Source organism: Haliotis rubra, unplaced genomic scaffold (genome assembly GCF_003918875.1).
Source record: "Haliotis rubra isolate DU_JTF1 unplaced genomic scaffold, ASM391887v1 Scf2084, whole genome shotgun sequence".
Taxonomy (NCBI): Eukaryota; Metazoa; Mollusca; class Gastropoda; order Lepetellida; family Haliotidae; genus Haliotis; species Haliotis rubra.
This window is the reverse complement of record NW_025766097.1, coordinates 46247-52602: the sequence shown is the minus strand read 5'-3', so window position 1 is coordinate 52602 and position 6356 is coordinate 46247.

Here is a 6356-nt window from a genome sequence, read left to right as displayed (position 1 = left end):
TTATTATTAGATATTTATATAGCGCACATATCCACGCACTAGTGCATGCTCAAGGCGCTCGTATTTTCCGCCTCGATCATTGGAGGTCAATCTCAAAGGCACATCGTTTTATCAATCTCCGCTCCCTGGGGATCAAACAACTCTTTCTGCCACAAGGCGCACCGAGTTATTGCGGCTTTCTCATCCTTACGAAGTACCCATTCACAGCTGAATGGACTGGGACACATAGTCACAGTACTTTGTCCATGTTTACTGCACGTTGCTGTACCCGCAACTAGGTGTTTGCACGTATTCATGTGGCCACCATCTGGTCATTTACCACGGATTCGTGGGTTCTTTAAGTGCACAGGGTTGTGTACTGTACCCTATGGGTTGTGACAACACTGAAAGAGTTGACTCCAAGGTTTTTACACCCGGTCACAGGTGGGTTCGATCCCGGCACCTCATGCTCGCTGGATCACTAGCCTGGCGCCTCAGCCAGCTCGCCCACCATGCTCCCATGCCCGATATCGCTGATAAACTCTTTGAAATTGTTTTACCCCTTAACTATTGTATCTTTCGCTATGTGCAGAAATGAGTAAAATTCTACAATTGTTTGTTACTTCGTAAAACAACCCAAATCGACTGAAACGCCCGTTTTACCAGACAATAGTACCCAGTGTTCCCAAACACATTCTGTAATACAATAGCATTATCTGTCATGTACTGGTTCTTCACCAATTCTTAAATCATACACTCAGAAACCATCTACTGTCTCTGTTGAGACAGTAGAATTGACAAATGTTAAGATTGGTTCACGTACATCGTGATTTCGTGGTAGACATTGACAAAGTCATTGACATATTCGCACAAGGTCAAGCTAGAAGACTGGCTCTTTGCTTTGACTAACATCTGTGACGACGCAATGCTGCTCTGGTGGTTTGTTGAATCCTCTCAGTCGTCATGAAATCCACGTTACGCTTTGAAGTTGAAGTGTTTCATTTACCGAGCTTTCGAGTTGGTTAGGTACTTAACTATTTGCAATATTTACGTGGGTGTACAACCCCAATATGTAAAATCATTTTACATATTGGGGTTGTACAGGGTCCGCTAGTTTGGAGTTAATTTTTATGTTTTGCATGCAAATTGTAATCTCAAATCTAACATGCGTTACAATATACAGATCAACAGTTTGGAGAGTATAACACTATGCTAGCTGCTGAACCTGTTTGTCGTTTCTGTATGTTGTGTACAGATAGGAATATGATTTTATTCAACTCAACTAGGGTAACCGAACGAAATAGAGTTAGTTATATATATGTAGTCCAAATCTTTTTGCGTGTGACTTTTTCATTACAATAACATCATTATCATAACAAGTAATTAGAATTATCAGCTTTAACTTTCGTTCCAGTGTTTGAATATAATGAGTAATCATTATGTGACAGCAGTTTGCCTACCGTATGTTGAAGTCACATCCTGACTACCGACGATCGTTAATAGTGGTTTTACATATCGATCCTATTACTGATCGTAGTATTATTTGCAACCAGTGCTTTGATTGGTTGAAATGAACAACGTCCGAACAATTCTTCGACAGTAACCAATGGCATCCTGTGTTTAAAACAAGTAAAGGATTTTCCGATAATCAAATGTAAAAGACCTATGACTGCTAATGATGTCGACTGCGAAGACATAAACGACTTACCTGGAGAAATATAATAATATGATGTTTCTGTATGTAATCCGTGTACGTATTACAGTTCATATGCTTCATCATACACTTTTTTATATATTTTTCATAAATTAGTCTTAACAAAGGAAATCTGTATAGGTGCAAGTCGCTGTGCATAGTGTTTCTCGTTTATAGCCCCGCATGTCAAGCACAGTGGTAGTCTATTATCAAACCGGTCCACGCCAACCATAAACTAATTAATCAAAGATGAAGACAGTGAGCTGTGTCGGCTCCGTCCTTTCTTCTCGGGTACTTCCCTTACCAACTACCTCGTGTAGCATACTTTGTCAGCGTAGGATAGATAAGGCATATGGAATCTCCAACTTTAGGGAAACTGGATAATGACAAATGAGTGGGTTAGTAAATCCTGGGCTCTTCCATCTCAGGCACACTTGCTTGAATAAACCCAAGGAACTCACAGCTCTCTCCTTTCTTGTTTCAAGGTAAGAAACATTTAAACATTATTTTTGTTTATGTCTAACTTGTTAAGTTCTTTGTAATTATTGTCTATAAAATGTTAGAGTTAAGTTTGAAACATCCCTACGATATTGCAGCACTTTTAGAAATACCTACCTTTGTAAATGCTAGTTCTAGATAACCGATTAATAATTAGGCACTATCCAGTGATATCTATGCACATTGTGTCTTGGGCTCCTCAAGTTTTATGTGTTTCATGTACAAACAAATATTTCTATGTTTCAACACTCATGTGTATATCCCCAGTCCTTGTCTTGTTGTATTCAGTTGCGTGTTAGATCTGTATATGCAGGTTAGATTCTCGTTCAGTAGCCTAGATTCCAGTACCCTATTCACAAAAACATTTCCGAGAGTTTATACAATCATTTCTAGCAAAGATGAATTGGTATGTAGGTCAGTTATTCCGTATTTTACGATAGTCCGCCGATCAAATAATATTTACAACAGATACGCACCGCCTCCTTGGTGTAGTGGTTAGAGCGTCCGACGGCATAGGTCAAATCTGAGCACTTCGCGCCGTTTACCGCACTTGCTAAATGCATGTATTTCATCATCATCATCATAATCTTTATTTCCTCCATTAGGAGATTATTGTGAAGATATTTACAAATTTGGACAGTAGATGGACATTTACATGTTTTCAAAAAGAGATGTTAGTAGTTAAGGAGTTGGTTTGATTAGGAATTGCAAACATATTGGAACATGTATAATATCACGGATAAAGTATCATTCATATGTCTGTGGCATCTGCATAATGCCTCTCACTGTTCATAATTGTGAATTGAAAGCTCTCTTTGGTAGGTGGCCATGATTTTCATTACAAATGATGCACTTAGGTCATAGAATAGGTCACTGCAATCAGAGTCAGATATTGCATCACAAGGTCGTCCGATCAGGTGCTGAAGGAGAGACTCGTCGTCAGTGCTACTTAGAGTCACTGTCAATTGAAGTGGGAATCTGTCTGTGATGACTGACCAGAAGTTCTCATAATGGTCCCTCAGATGGTTACATGATAACATCACGTGTCTCAGTAGGTCAGTGTGCACAGTGTTGCACAGGTCACAAGGTTGAGGAGTGACCAGCTTTGGACCCAAACACAATTACGTGGCATTTGGAGGGGTTAAGTTCATACCTCCACTTCTGTGAATACTTCGACACAATATCCAAGAGGGTCTGCAGGGTCTCTGGTGTGATTGCAAGTAGGGTGATGTCATCAGCCAATGTTGGATTTCCAAGTTTAAGATCAATAACATTCACACCACATCTTGATGCCTCAAGTTCGTCAAGAAGTTCATCAGTGAAAATGAGATATAAGAGAGTGGACAACACACCGCCTTGTCTTACACCTTGGTGTACGGGGAAGAGTCTAGACTGAATGCCATTTACAAAGACTGAACTCTCGAGGTTGGTGTATGCGTTGATAAGGATTCTCCAGGATTGCCCTGTAATGCCAAGTTGATACAGCTTCAGAAACAGGCCGTTGTGCCACACTGTATCAAAAGCTCTTTTATTGTCTAAAAATGATGTATAAACTTTGCTTCCTAATTCAAGATTATGACATATTGATTCCGTTAGGTTGAACTCTGCAGTCATGCATCCGATTCCCCTTTGGTAACCCTGTTGTTGCTGATTTGGAATTGTGAAGTTGTTTAGCGTGAGCCAGGATGTTAGTCTGTTGTGCAAAAGTTTCTCAAAGAGCTTATAAATGACAGGGAGCAGGGTTATTGGACGATAATTTCCGGGATCGTTCTTTGGTTTGTTGCCCCCCTTGTGGATAGGAATAATTATTCCTGACTTACAACGATTTGGAATAAAACCGAGCTTTAGCATTCCATTGAACAGATTTACTATATATGCTGTTAAAGTTTGTCCACCATAGATGATGTGTTCGTTTTGTACATTGTCATCTCCAGGAGCTTTTGACTTCTTGAGGTTCTTAACTATGCTGCTGACTTCACTCCGGGTAACTTGTTCTTTCAGGGCTGCAATGTGCTGAAAAGATTCTGATTCTAATAATTGAGAAACCTTTGATCTTGTGGCGTTGTAGAATTCATCATAAATTCCTACTGTAGTTACTGCATTAAGCGCGACAGACCGTAATAGTAATAAATTCCTACTGTAGTTACTGCATTAAGCGCGACAGACCGTAATAGCTGTAAATTACTGTAGCTACTGCATTAAGCGCGACAGACCGTAATAGTTGTAAATCCCTACTGTAGTTACTGCATTTAGCACGACATACCGTAATAGTCGTAAATCCCTACTGTAGTTACTGCATTAAGCGCGACAGACCGTAATAGTCATAAATTCCTACTGTAGTTACTGCATTAAGCGCGACAGACCGTAATAGTCGTAAATCCCTACTGTAGTTACTGAATTTGCATTACTGGACGACAGACCGTAATAGTCGTAAATCCCTACTGTAGTTACTGCATTAAGCGCGACAGACCGTAATAGTCATAAATTCCTACTGTAGTTACTGCATTAAGCGCGACAGACCGTAATAGTCGTAAATCCCTACTGTAGTTACTGCATTAAACGCAACAGACCGTAATAGTCGTAAATCCTTACCGTAGTTACTGCATTAAGTGCGACAGACCGTAATAGTCATAAATCGAGTAGTTATCGAATCAGGCACTACATGCTGTAATTGAATTGTCAAGCACGTCTCTCCGTAATTGTCCTCTGCAATTGTTGTTGATGGTTAATTTATACGTGAGATTATGTTATTTATCAGTACCGTAGTTACTCAAGGAAATGTTGTATTATTTGTATAATGTTTCTGTAAGCAGTTACCGTACAAACCCTGTTGTACCACACATTGATTGTATTACCTGACTTAGACTGTATTAGGATGCCACTGATTATTATTTCTATTATTGTATGTCATTATTATTGAATTGACGTGTGTTGAATGTCATGCAAGAGTATCCCGCTTTATCATGCCCTTTTACGTCCGCGTCTCCTCTCCCAGCTGAGGGAGAACGTTTTTTGTTCCTCGTTTGATCATTTGCTGACATCACTGTGATATATATGTTACATATATGTACGCTTCTCTATCTGCTTTCGGTATGATAAACCGTTATTATTGGAATAGCTGACGCGATTGCAGAATCTAAACAGTAAGAGTCGTGAATACTGTACTCTATCACTAGACATTGTTCAGCACGACATCATGTAAGTAAGATTGCGAGTGAAAGGACCGTTGGGGTTCCATGTACATTATACATACATTTTATCATTATATCAAATATGATAAAAATGTTACTTTTTAATGTTAATATTTTATACGCTCTGTGGCATTGTACATTGTTGTTATCTATCTGATGGACAATAAAGCCTTTTTTACACTATCATCGTCGCCTCAGTCCTCATTATCATATCGTCGGCGAGGACCCGCGACATGCAGGGTTTAGAGCGTTTGTTCTGACTACTGTTTACAGAAAATGCTTCACACTAAATCACGGCCTGTGTTGTTCGTGAACACCCTGTTATATCAGTGGCAAGAGACGAGATAATGCCAGCAGTTCAAGTTGATATTGGGCAGCTTCAGTAGAACAAACCAGACTGACAAAAGGTCTCACAGAAGTGGTTAAGAGGGTTAAATCCGTCAGAGTTCCACCACTCAGATGTTGGTAGACGTTTTGTGTTCCACAGGGATCTATTCTGAGTTTAGATTAGTTCAAACGAGTTCTGTTGGTAATTTCACTGGATTTCACCTTATGTGAACAATGCTATTCCCTGGAATATAATTATACAGTCAGCCTCGAGACATTTTTGTCCATTTGTACTGACTATTCGCGGTTATGATTTGGATATATGAAACCCGTGAAAATCCGGGTTAAAATTGGTCTTCAGTAACCCATGCTTGTCGTAAGAGGCGACTAACGGGATCGGATGGTCAGTGCGCTGACTTTGTTGACACATGTCATCGTATCCCAATTGCGAGGATCGATGCTCATGCTGTTCATCATGGGTTTGTCTGATCCATTCTTGATTATTTACAGACCGCCACCATATAGCTGGAATATTGCTGAGTGTGGCGTAAAACTAAACTCACTCGCTCACTTGGATATATGAAAGCAGTGATGAGACATGCGACCTGAGAATCACAGGGTAGCATGAATGTTGTGATGTCATTGCTGTTCCTGCTCTGTCAGGTGGT